This window comes from Chaetura pelagica, unplaced genomic scaffold (genome assembly GCF_000747805.2).
Source record: "Chaetura pelagica isolate M959 unplaced genomic scaffold, ChaPel_1.0 scaffold83, whole genome shotgun sequence".
NCBI lineage: Eukaryota > Metazoa > Chordata > Aves > Apodiformes > Apodidae > Chaetura > Chaetura pelagica.
Genome location: NW_009952893.1, coordinates 7,442,851 through 7,456,593, shown reverse-complemented (window position 1 = coordinate 7,456,593; position 13,743 = coordinate 7,442,851).

Here is a 13,743-nt window from a genome sequence, read left to right as displayed (position 1 = left end):
TCAGGGGATTACCTCCCCACAATTGCCCCCACCCCAAATGCTCATGTCACTGCTTAAAGGGCCAATTTAGTAACAGGACTGCTACCCTGGACCACCCAAAAATACTTGGACTAAATACAAGAATTGTTGTACTAATAATTAGCTCCCAAAGACCTTGTCCATCAAATAAGAAGCCTACTTATTAATTACTTACTTAATTCATGACTTCTAAAAAACTTTTATACCAAAGAAGTCTTACCAACAGGTATTGCATGTTTGGCTTTTGTCTCTAGAACTTCTCTGAAACAGGCACTGAACATAGTCAGTAAGTGTGCAGCTTATTTGCAAGACTGCAAGGACATGTACTCATGAAAAATGACTCTTAATTACGTTTCATGGGTGATAACCAAGCTGACTACAACAAAATGAATGTGACAGTATTATTGACCCTTCTTTCCAGAAGATCATGTTAAATGCTTAGTGTGCAGCCACATGTGTGTAGAGGGCTATGGATTTGACAGGAATGTCAAAGATTTTTCAGTAGCCTGCTTGTTAGGGCATGCTGAGCAATAGAACTGAACACAACTGGATGTCTGCTTCACGGACACTCTTCAACTTTAGATTTATATACGTTGTGTTATAGATAAAGTACTAATTTAAGATTTTATAGAGTTTATTATGAAGGCAACCTACTTTTTTGGTTTGTTTTGGTTCATTTTGTTGTTTTTTTTTATTGACAAATTATTTTGCCTACATTCAAATATGTTTCTTTGCTTTTACATCTCATATTAATAAGACTATTTTTGCTGTGTATACAAACTTTGTAGCTTTGTTTCTATTTTCACTGAGCCCAGCAATAACAAAATCAAAATTAAGCTGGGTTGCTTATATGTCTGAATAAAAAGGAAACACTGTCTATGAGGATATAAATAATTATATGCAATTTAAACTACCCCTTCAGGAGCCTCCAAATATCAATGGTGTTAAACAATAAGATCTGGACAAAAGACTCTATGGATAATATTTCAGAAAAAGAAAATGTTGGCAGGGGAATATAGTTAGTAATGGAAAGGAAAATACTGAAATTCTCTTTCAAAATTGATCATGAGCTCTACTGGTTTCTCAAACATGACAATTTTTGTCTCTAAGAGATAAACAATTATTCAAATATATACTTGCATGAAAATGTTGGAAATACTCACATAGCTCTAGAATAAAACAAAAAAAATATGGAAAGGGATTCTTGAAAGAGATCTTAAGAGTTATTAGAAGCTCAATGTCTATACCTTTTTTTTTTTATATGGCTATTGTATTTTTATATCCTAGATTGAGAGCTTTCTATGTGTTGTCCTATTGCTCAAAATATGTGAAGTGCACTAAGGCTCTGCTTCATCTAGGTTTCCATAAGGCTTCTTTCACTAATGTGAAATGTAGGGGCTTTTCCTTATACTTATTTTCATCACCAATATGAAAAAGACAAGGCAACCCAATAAATCATATTAATCATATTCTGAGTAATTAGCACAACTATTTGTGATAAAGGAGGATTGCCTTGTTGAATATCTAGGACCTAATTTACCCTGCTCATTTCAGTGAAAATCAGTACACTGGCAAAGCACATCAGGATAAAAAAGAAAAACTAGACCCTCAACGGGCAGATTAATCTTTAATATGTTAGATTTTTATCTTTTCTGCATATCCAAAAGGGCAGATCTTTATTGCAGTGTCTTCTTGTCATATTTTCTTCATTTAATGAACTCTGAAATGTTCGAATTTACATTCGTGGAGGAAGAAAAATTTTAAGACACTTGCTAGATGTCAGAAATCAAAAGATAAAATTTGCAAAAATTGGCAAATGAAAGCTACCAGTCTCAATATTGATTGTAAGTATAGGAGCAGCATCATGAACCAAACAAAACATTCAGTCTGAAATAATTTTCCAATTACATACATGTCACTGAAGGCAGAAATACAATAACTCCCTTCCTTTACTCAGACACTTCCCTTTGGCTGATATCGGTCCTGTGATAACAGTGCAAAAATGGAATACATAGAGGAGGAGGACTGACCAGCCAGAGTATGTGGAGGTGCCCTGAAGTGATTTCCACCCTCCAGATTCCTACTGAGTTTTGCTCCAGGGAATACAAATCAGACCTGTTTTAAAAGGGTTCATGTACATAAAAAACAGTATGGACAAATGGCAAATTTCATCACAAGCTTTCTCTGATCCAGCCACCAGAAATTCAGTGTAAATATAGCATAAGACTTTCTGCTTTTAAATCCTAGCATCCTGGGGATTTCAAACTCACTGAGTCAATCCTTTGACTCAAAACATTGCAAAACCTTGAAGATAACTGCTTTAATTAATTCATTGCCCCAAGTTTCTCCTGCTAAATAAATAAAAAAAATATCCCAAAACAACAACAAAACAAAACCCCCACAAACAAAACCAAACTCAAACAAAAAAATAGACCAAAAAAAGTATGAAAAGAGAGGCATTTTTTATTTTTGGCAGTCGTTCTACTGATTTCTATTTTTCTTCTCAGTACCTGTTAAAAAAAGGTAACTATTTAACCACTTTTCAAATCCAGTATGGCAAAGGCAGTCAGAAAAAGACAAAATATCCTATTCCATATGTCCACTGAGAGACTTCAGTGAGAGTAAATTAATTCAGAGGAAATTGAAACTATGTAGTTTACTGAATTTTGAACTGAAAAATCTTGAGAATTATATAAAAGGATGTACAGGAAGGAATCTGAGAGAAAATCAAGACAAAACAAGCAAAAAAAACAAACCCAAAGCCAACAAAAAAAAAAAAAAGCAATAAAAGAAATCCAAATCAGTTTAGTTACATTTTTTTAAGGGTGTGGATGCCATAGCCAAGGAACAGGAGATGATTTCCCGGAGAGGTCACTACCAGTGGAGTCATAAAAGTTCAGTGGGTTAACTGCTATGTATATTTTTGGTATTAATTAAGGTCTTTCATCTCATTATGACAGCATTTGGAAAGTTTGAACAATAAATTAAACAAGAAAATACTAGGCAATGAGAGGGAAGGAAGTTATGTTAATAGCAAAGAACATTATGAAAAAATTCGGCAGAATTTTTCAAGACAAAACGTATGAGTCACGTTTTTGGTCAAATACATAAATTGGGTAAAAGTATCATAAGTAAATGACATATTTGCTTTGCCTTAAGAAATTAACTTCCTTGTTTTCACCTTACTTTCTGTCAACTGTATGGAATAGTGCAACCTACTTTTGTACAATCAGGAGAAAAAGAAAGATCTTGTAATTGGGAGTGGCTCACCAGGAAAAAAAACCCAGCACTTTGGAATGTTCTGTAATGTTTTTTCTCTTGAAAGTTGTGGTGTCCTGTGTACATTGTTTACTATTGTATGTTTGCATTAAATTACATTTATGGTTGCACTGTTACAGGTTTGCCCAGAGATACTGTGGAGTCTTCATCCTTGGAAATATTCAAAAGCCATCTGGACATGTTCCTGGGCAAATAGGTCTAGGTGGCACTGCTTGAGCAGGAGAGGTGGACCATATGATCACTTCAACCATTTTTGTGATTCTGTGAAATATGATGGTTCATAGCACTTACATGAAATATAGTACTCCATGTACAAATATATTACAGAGATTTTAAAACCGTATTAGCAAATGAGAGTTTACATTTTTTTATAGCGGTCAAGAGGTTTGATTTCAAAGAAATCAATGTCGGGCCAATTGTTAGCATATTTAATTTACTGTTTGATTAGAAACAGTTCTGCTAATCGATTCCCAAGGAACAGCAGCATTTCTGAATGCAGGTGTGGAAAATCAATAATCTTTAAGACAAGTGTTAAGCTATACCAAGTATTAGGTTGCACTAACCTCTGTGAAAGAAAAAAGAATAAGAAATATTCAAAAGCCAAAGAGAAAGGGGAGACTCTACTCAGGAAAAACAATGCCCAGAGGTAAAATTTTGCATAAAAACCATCTGTGAGAGTCACAGGAAAAAGCTAGCAGTCTTTCAGTTTAATGAAATTAATGGACAGCCTCCTGGAGCTGATAAAAAATAGAGAGAACAGTAAATTCTTCTTTTTTATTTCCATTTTTACATATCTGTCTCTCAGCCTGTCATCTACTTTGTTAATCTCTGGATTGTAGCATTCATATTCCCTTGTGCCATCATTTATGCCTGGTGTTAAAGGTGACTAGCATAACCACAGACATGCTGCTCCCTGCTGAGAAGGTTCCTGTGGAAATGGCCTTCTGTCTACCTAGTCCTGTCCCACACATCAGTTCTTAGGAAGGTGTGGATTGCTCTTTTCTTCTAAGTCATGCTTGCCAGGTGTTACAATGCAGTATGAGATGACTCCTGATGACAAGTGTTAGCCTAAGTTTCATTGGCATGCTGCATTTTCCTGACCTGTGTTACTCTGAGAAATGCAAATTCACCTCAACCATCAGGTCAATGTCCTCTAAAGGGTGTTCACGTATGTAGAGCACTATTCAGGACCCCTCACTGGTCTTTCTTCTTTTCTATTGTCCCTTTCAAAGGTAGTTGCAGAGCAAAGACAATGAAGGGTTGAAAAAAACAGAAAGACCAACAATTGTTCAAAAATAAATGGCAGAATTCTTCAGACTGACAACCACATATACAGAAAATTATAATCACATTGTGGGCAATTCACAATAATATACAGTGCAAGAATTGTCCCACATCTTTTAATATAGAAATAAAATTGCACATATACACAAGATTTTTTTTCTATTTTTCTCTTATCCTCTGCCTTTCTCCACCCCTACATATTTTCTGTGTAGAAACGCATATGCTGGTTTGCTATTACCACTGAAAATTTTACAAACAAGAGAAGCTGATGGAAATTAACAGGGAAAAATATTACTATCATTGTCAGTTTCATTACAGCAGTTTAAATGTGTTCATGATTTGTTGTAGCTATTTTTTTCCAAGAAGGATGAATTATAAACAAAGGAAATGGCCTCAATTTCTGCCAGATTCAGATTGGATATTAGGAAAAAATTATTTACTAAAAGGGTTGTCAGACACTGGAACAGGCTGCCCAGGGACATGGTGGAATCACCATCCCTGGAGGTATTCAAAAGATGTGTAGACTTGGTGCTTAGGGTCATGGTTTAGTGGTGAACTTGACAGTGTGCTGGGTTAACAGTTGAATCTGTAGATCATACAGGGTTTTTTCCAACCAAAACAATTATATGATTCTATAATTCCTAGGTTTTCAGAAGACCTCTGATCTCATCTAATGCATTCTACAAAAGACAGATTTTTCCAAAGTACTAGGTGCATTAGGTGTTGTTTTTTTCTGTTATTGTGTCCTCATCTGAGGTTTCTAACCCTGCAGTCGGAAATCAGAATTTTTAGAATTTTTTCCCCTAAATGTACAGGTTGTGATATACCAGTAAATACATATGAGTATCTATTTAATAAAAAACCCACCAGTTTTGCTTCATTAACATTCATTTGGAACTTTTGCGTCACTGGATTTTTTTCCTGATTAACAGAAAACAAGAGGTGTGTATATTTTGCCCCCTGAGTGTTCCTGAAACAATGCTGAAGATGAGATGTTTAGGTTTGCACTGCCATACATAATCATAGGATGTAATCTATATTCCACCAAATAATAGCAGAGAGTAAGTCCACACAACTAATTTAAAGAAGTCCTCGCTCAGGCCCCATAAATATTCACGTGGAAAGGAAAAAATCAAAGCACCCCCATGGGATTTGGGACAGTTTTGGGGCCAGGCAAAATATTATGTAGAACTGACTCAACAGAACTTCCCCGCGTCTTTAAAAATAAGTACCTGATAGTTTGTATGAGATGCCTCTAAGCAGCTGGATTTTCTACATTACCATTATTTTTACTGTGCTTAGGTTAAACTCTGGCTCTGTGTTCAGCCCCCATAAATAGGCTGTGTGCTGGGGGCTCTGCAGGGGTTGCCAAAAGAGCTCCTCTCTCACAGTCAAAGAAAATTAATGACAGTAAAATTGCTTTGTGGTACAGGCTAGAGTTTCTGGCCCATCCATGCAGCAATCCAATATTCTCTTACTTTGTTTCCTGAAATCTTCATGCTGGAAGAGATATGTGCCATTGTATAACCAGGTATATATGAAGCATTTATTTCAATAGTAGTACATTTTTTAAAATACCATCCATTTTAAGAGAGTTTTGTTTGCTTCCTGCCTTACCATTTTGTGCTGTTGACCAGGAAATAAGCCTGGGAATAGGAAATCATGCATGCTCTGTTGTATAAGTTTATGGAGGTGACAGATTATGAGTCCAAATTAGATGTCTTTTTAAGAAGTTTTGCCAATGTTTATTTTCTGTTCATTTTTGAAGAATGTGGACTATACCATCAGCTTGTGTAAATTAGAAAATATCCCTTGAAGTTGAGAGAGCTGATTGACACCAGCTGAAAATCCAACTTGAGCTTTTAAAAACCACTGTGATTAAATGTTGGTGTTCTTTTTCTTGAGTAATATTGTTTGTCACACTGGAAAATGAAGAAAAAGCTTCAGGGATTGAAAAGTTTCAGCTATGCATCTCAAAGGCAGCTGGGACAATGGGTCATTACAGGGAGTTGCTGCTTCCACATGACAGTAAATTTAGCAGATTTTATTAGAGCTGTGTCTCTTCAACCAATAAACTATGTTCATTATGCCAGAGCATAAATGCCATGGCAGAAAGATGTCAGAGGAGCTGTCAGTTTTGTCAAGCAGAGAGACTGTCTGAAAGCCAAAGAAACTTTAATTTCACCCCCAAAAGGTTGAGGCACACCAAGTCTGAGATCAGCCCCTGTAAGAGAAGGCAGGGAGTGCCAAGCTCAAGGCATATCTTGGGCTTAGAAGCATCTTGCAATGAGACCATACCCACCTTTGCTCACTCTCTTTGGGTAGATTCTACCTTGCTTGGAAGAAGATCTTTCTGTGTCATGATATACTGATGATATTCACAGAAGCAGGAGGTACCAAGTACAGCTTGCTGGGTAAAAAAACCTGGCATTCAGAGCGATATACCCAGCTGGGTCAGAGCGTAGTATCCCAAAAATATTGTTGAGAAAAAGTGTGTAGTGGAGGGATTATAAACTCTTCTGCTCAGACTCTTCGAAGTAAAATAAGAGCCAGCCATTCTTATGTGATAGAGAAGCAAATGATTGGCCTTCAAGAGAAGTATTTTGGATAATCCATTCGTTAATCTTTCTTCCCTGAAATAATCTCCCATTATTTTGAATGTTCTATAATTCATGCCACTTCCTCAAACATTTCTAGCCCTTAACGCTTCCTCTGTTCCACCAGAGCTGTTGCAGTGATATTAAACAAAGGCCATTTTCTTCCATCAGTTCATTCATCACCCTCAAATCTCTCCGTCTTTTTTTACAGAGCTAATGTAGCAAAGATTTGCATTTTGCAGAGTATTATCTCATCTTGTGGTATTGCAAGGCTTCCCACTTTTACAGTAATGGTCTGAGTTGAGCCTTTAGCTGATGTAAATAGGCATAAACAGACTGACACAATACTAGGGCTCTGAAGAGGTCTGCCAGTAATTACAAGCTTGAATGGCGTCCATCTGAAAGAGCAGAACTGGTCATCACTTTCAGCAGACTGTCCCCTTTTTGTAAGGAACATGTTCTCAGGAGGGTGTTTTCGGCTCCTAGCAGTGGAAACTTGGAACACTGCTTAGAGCTAGATGAAGGTCACAGCCATATATCCAGCTTGAAGAGTCACGATCAGATTTTTTATTGAGAATAATATTAAAATATGACTGCAGTATAACATCAAGAATAGTGGTTGTCAGTGCCTGTACACTGCCCCCAGCTAAAGAATGAAAACCATCAACTAATCCCTGCATTAAACTTCCTGGTTCTGCAACTACTAAATTAACAGATTATTTACAGACTAGTAGGAAACACTAGAAGCAAGTCATAAAGAGGATACTTTCTGTCAATAGATAACGCTGCTTCCCGTAAGATCCCCCCAGACAAGCTAATTAATTATGGCCTTTATGAGCAGACTGTGAGGCAGACTGAAAACTGGCTGAATGGCCACACCCAGAGAATGATGATCAGTGCCACAAAATCAAGTTGGAGGCCAGTAACTAAGAGTGTACCCTAGTGGTCTATACGGGGTCCAAGACAGCTTGACATCTTCATTAATGATCTGAATGAAGATGAAGAGTATACCTTCAGCAAGTTTGTTAAAAACACAAAACTGGGAGAAGTGGCTGAGATGCCAGAGGGTCATGCTTCCATCCAGAGGGATCTCAACAGGATGAAGAAATGGGCTGACAGGAACCCCATGATGTTCAACAACCATAGAATCATAGACTCATAGAACGCATGGGGTCAGAAGGGACCTTTACATGTCATTTAGTCCAGCCCTCCCTGCAGTGCACAGGGACCTTTTTGAGTAGGTCTGGTTGCTCAGAGCCTGGTTGAGCCTGACCTTGAATGTTTCCAGGGATGGGGCCTCCCCCACACCTCTGGGCAACCTGTTTCAGTGCTTCACAATCTTCATTGTAAAGAACTTCTTCCCAGTCTACACTGCTATAGTTTAAGACCCTTGTCCTGTTGCTACACACCCTTGTAAACAGTTCATCCCCAGCTTTCCTGTAGCCCTTTTCACGTACTGGAAGGCTGCTATAAGGTCTCCCTGGAGCCTTCTCCTCTGCAGGCTGAACAACCATAGATCTCTCAGCCTGCCTTCATATGAGAAGTCCTCCAGCCCTCTAATAAGTTTTGGGGCCCTTCTCTGGACTCCTTCCAATAGGTCCATGTCCCTCGCAGGTTGAGGACTCCAGAACTGGACACAGTACTCCAGGTGGGGTCTCACAAGAGCTGAGTAGAAGGGCAGAAACACTTCCCTTGACCTGCTGGCCACAGTTCTTTTGATGCAGGCCAGGATGCAATTGGCCCTCTGAGCTGTAAGTGCACATTGTTAGCTCATGCCCAGTTTTTCATCCATCAGTACCCCCAAGTCCCTTTCTACAGGGTTGCTGTCTATCATGTAATCTTCCAGCCTGTATTGATAGTGAGGATTGCTCCTACCCAGGTGCAAGACCTTGCATTTGGCCTTGTTGAACCTGATGAGGTTCAAACAGGTCCACTTCTCTAGCTTTTCCAGGTCCTTATGGATAGCATGCTGTCCCTCTGGCATATTGACTGCACCAGTCAGTTTGGAACACACCTCTGGATGTGGTCATTCAGCCAATTCCTTATCCATTGAAGAGTCCACCCACCAAGCCTACATATCTCTAATTTAGAGAGAAGGATGTCATGGAGGACCATGTCAAAGGCCTTACAGAAGTCAAGGTGACATCAACAGCTTTTCCCTTGTCCATTCATGTAGTCACTCCATTGGAGAAAGCCACTAGGTTGCTTAGGCAGGACTCTCCCTTAATAAAGCCATGCTGGCTGTCCTGAATCACCTCCCTATCCTCCATGTGCCTTAGCATGTCTTCTAAGAGGATCCATTTCATGATCTTTCCAGGCACAGAGGTGAGGCTGACAGGTTGGTAGTTCCCAGAGTCCACTTTTCTACCCTTTTTTGAAAGTGAATGTGATGTTTCCTTTCTTCCAGTCAACAGGAACTTCACCTGACTGCTATGACTTTTCAAATATCATGGAGAGTGGCTTTGCAACTACATCAGCCAATTCCCTCAGGACTCTGGGATGCGCTTCATCAGGTCCCATGGACTTATGTATGTTCAGGTTCCTCAGGTGATCCCAAACCTTGTCTTCTCTTATAGGAGGAGGGACTTCCTCCCCCTGGTCCCCATCTTGAGGTCCTTCAACTCAGGAGGATTGAGAGGGGTAGCCAGTGAAGACTGAGGCAAAAAAGTAATTCAGAACATCAGCCTTTTCCTCATCTGTTGTTACCAGTTTACTGTCCTTGCTCATCAGGGGGCACACTTTCTTTACCCTTCCTTTTCTGATTGATACACCTGTAGAAGCCCTTTTTGCTATTTTAAGCCCTCTCAATGATCCCTACCATCTCCCGGCTGAGAATCATTTTCCCCCCTGGCGACAGTTGCTTTCCATCTTTGACCAGTAGGTCTGGTGTCATGTAAACATCCCATTGTCAAAAAACCCAAAATTCCAAAACCAAGAAGTGTGATGTCCTGCAACTGAGATGGAACAGCCCCAGTTATTAGTATATGCAGGGGAATACCCAGCTGGCAAGAAACTTTGAAAAAAAGGACATCAAGTTGATGGACATCAAATTGAACACATGCCAGCAGTGTGTGCTTGTGGAAAAACAGGCTAATGTATCCTGGGCTGCATTAGACAAAGTATTGCCAGCATCCTTCCCTTCTATTTAACACTAGTGAGACCACAAGTGGACTGCTGGGTCCAGGTTTGGGCTACCCAATACAGGAGAGATAAGGATATACTCAAGAGACAAAAGGGCCACAAAAATTATTAAGGGTCCTGAGCATCTCTCCTATGAGGAAAGGCAGAGAGAGGTGGGAGTGTTCAGATGGAGAAGAGAACGTGCAGGGGGATCTTCTTAGTGTGTATAAAAACCTTTTTCAGTGGAGCTCAGTGACAAGATCAGAGACAAGGGGCACACACTGAAACAAAGGATGGTTGGTCTGAACATCAGGAGATGCTTTCACTGAGGGTGACCGAGCACTAGCACAGGTTTCCCAGTGAGGTTGTGGAGTCTCTGCCCTTGGAGGTACCAAAAAACTGTTTGGACACAGTCCTGAGCAGCCTGTTGTTGGTGACCCTGTTGAGCAGGGGAGTTGGGCCAGATGACCTCCAGAGGTCCCTTCCATTAATTATATAATTAGGAAAAGCAAAGTTTTCCTTACCCAAGTTTCTGAGGAGTTTCACAAATATTTGTAGGATTATTCTGTTAAATTATTTATACCAGTTTAACTGAAAAGATAACCCAAACTTTCCTTTATCAATTCTGCAGCATTATAACAGTTTACTAAATTTCCTGTGTGCCCAAATTTGTCATCTGCCAATATTATTATTGTGCTGAATGTGCCTTCATTACCAGGTTTCCTTGTACATGCTCATGGTACAGCAGGACCCTCTCCTTCTCTCCCTCTGTGATTTTTCATGAACATTCCCAGTGACAGAGCACTGCAAGGAGTCTGCCATCCCTCTAGCCCTGCTGTGCAAGTGCAGTATCACCACAGACATCCTCTCAAGATTTTATCTTTCTTTGTAACTCCCACCTTTGAGTAGGAAGGAAAAGAAGCGTTTATGCTCTTGCTGAGACTCAAAGCAGCTGGGTTAGGTGGGAGGAGAGACACAACCTCTATTTCACAGTCACTTCTGTCACTAGGCATGAGTAAGAGCTGGGTAGTAACTTCAACTGTGCAAGCACTTTTAGTAACTCCAAGGTCAAACCTGGAAGTTGTACTGAATAACAAGTCTAAGTCATTCAGCTAACACATATTATTTAGTCAGTAAGTTGGAAGAAGCTATTTCCTTTACATTGGCTTTTAGGGAGCATTCCTAAGGAGCAGATTACCTTCTTTGCACTGCAAGGATAACCCACATCTTATTACACCCACTTTTTGTAACGTTTCACCAATGCATGTTCTCTGGATTTTCACTCCTAACACAATGTTATCTGGGAATTTGTGCATGTGGAGAGTATTGCTGATCAATGAACTGGTAGAGATACACAGGGAGCTACAGATTGGAAGGAACAAGTAAAGGGATGAACCAAATAGACTTTTTAAGTTCTCAATAATTCATTCAAAATAAAATGAGAGATGGGCACATTTATACCTACAAACTTCAATAAGGAATCATTTAGCTCTAGAAATACAGAGAAGTTGGTGATTGTTCAGTTTAGAAAACATCGTAAGATGTATATACTAACTAATATAAACAATTAGGGAAACCTTCTATGGCGAAATTATAAAACAACCCACCCTCCATCCTGTCTTCTTCTTCTGGGATACTTTGTCACATTTTCTGAATAATTTGACCTTCATGATCCACCACCTCCAGACTCTTACAGGAGTTCTAAAAGGTACCAGTTCCCCAATATTTTTTACTTCATTAGAGGACACTAAGAGGTGTAGCTCTGTATTATAAGCAGTTTCAAGGCATAAAAAAGTATTTATGAAACACAATGAGGAATTTTTCTTAATAACTTTACAGTTATCACTAAATAACTGTAAAGCCATATTTGCAAAATCTTATTATAAATCAGTTTCCTCTGCCAGTCCTGCAAAAAAAGGTAAAAGTAACTCAAATGGACATTCATTTAAGTTATTTGTTTGCACAAAGAACAGAGCTTATTGAAAACTGTTTACAGAGAGTTTGGGTGCTTGACAATGAATCTTAAAATTTGCAACAGATTAAGCATTCAGGCATCTGTATACCTCAGTAAGCTCTTATCCACCTACAGACAAATTCTTCTTCTCAGCCCCACTGATCTTGGTATTTGCCTATTTTTGCACACCTAAGAAAAAAAATGAGCTTTGAAATATTATTTGAAAGTCATTTGGTTTTGTATAGTAACCAGATAGTTTTAAAATACTGATATAAATCTTTATTAAGATTATTCTTTTTATTGTTGCAGCATCTCCCAGTTCTATTCATGAATCATGCGATACAGGCACGTAAGTTTGTCTCCTACTGTATCAAAGTGCCAGACTTTCCTGTAAGAGATATTTTTCATGTTCTCCGAGACCTCAGCTTTTAGCTGCAACTTAGTCTCACCTGTGTTATTAAAGCTCAGTTCTAGGACAGACTATAGACATTAAGTTGTTCAGTATATTACAGGAGATATTAAGTCCTTTGCCTATGCTTCTGACTAGTGCTAAATAAGAAGTTGGAAACAGCTTTCTGGGGAGTCTTAGACTACAGTTTCTATAGGAGTCTTTCTGAGTTGTTTAAGTTCTTTACTGATGAGAGAGATACGTAAGAGCTGAATGTCTTCTGAGAGACCATGGTAGAGATGGTGGCTTTCCTTAAGTAGATTAAGTAGATTTTAGCTGCTTTGTTTGGACGATACTTCACCAGGCATTGTAATGAAAACTACAAATTGAACTGAAGCAGTAGTAGAAAAGAAGTACTAAATCAAAGAATGGTATTTTTATTTTATCATAGATGCAACAGCATAATTAATTCAAGGTGTGACCTCTTCATTTCTAGGACAAATCTTTACGTATTACAAAATACTAAAAAATTCCAAAAGAGTTGCCTCGAAACTTTTAGAAAAAAGGCTTTAAAATTACATGGGCTTTGAAGCTGCTGGAGCAGTGGCTTCCAAATATGAATTTTTTTAACATTAGTGACAAGCAAGAAATCCCTGCACTGCACAACCTGCTCATCAATGAATGTCTGATACAACACTCTTAAGCTCTTAGTGGAAAAAGAACAAGTCTTTATCAGCAAGCCACCAAAACCACCTGTCTAGCTGTTCCTTTTATTTAAAAATTCAAACTGATCTAATTTACCTCATAATTCTTACTGGATAAGAGAGGGGGACTCAGAGCATTTCACTAAACTATTCCTTGGCTCAGTTATAGCTTTGCCAGAGAAAGACCATCACCTCCAGTACAGCAAGCACTAAATCAATTCATACAATGTACTTCTTTGTGTACTGCACTGGGCTAAGTCCAAAATCTGAAACTAAGTCCTTTTGAATAAAATGATTGCTCTGTTTCTGTGCTAAGTGCAGCCTGCAGCCCCAAAGGTCTTGGAGTCATTCTGACACAATAAACTAAATGCTTATTCAGAAGACACGATATTTCAGCAG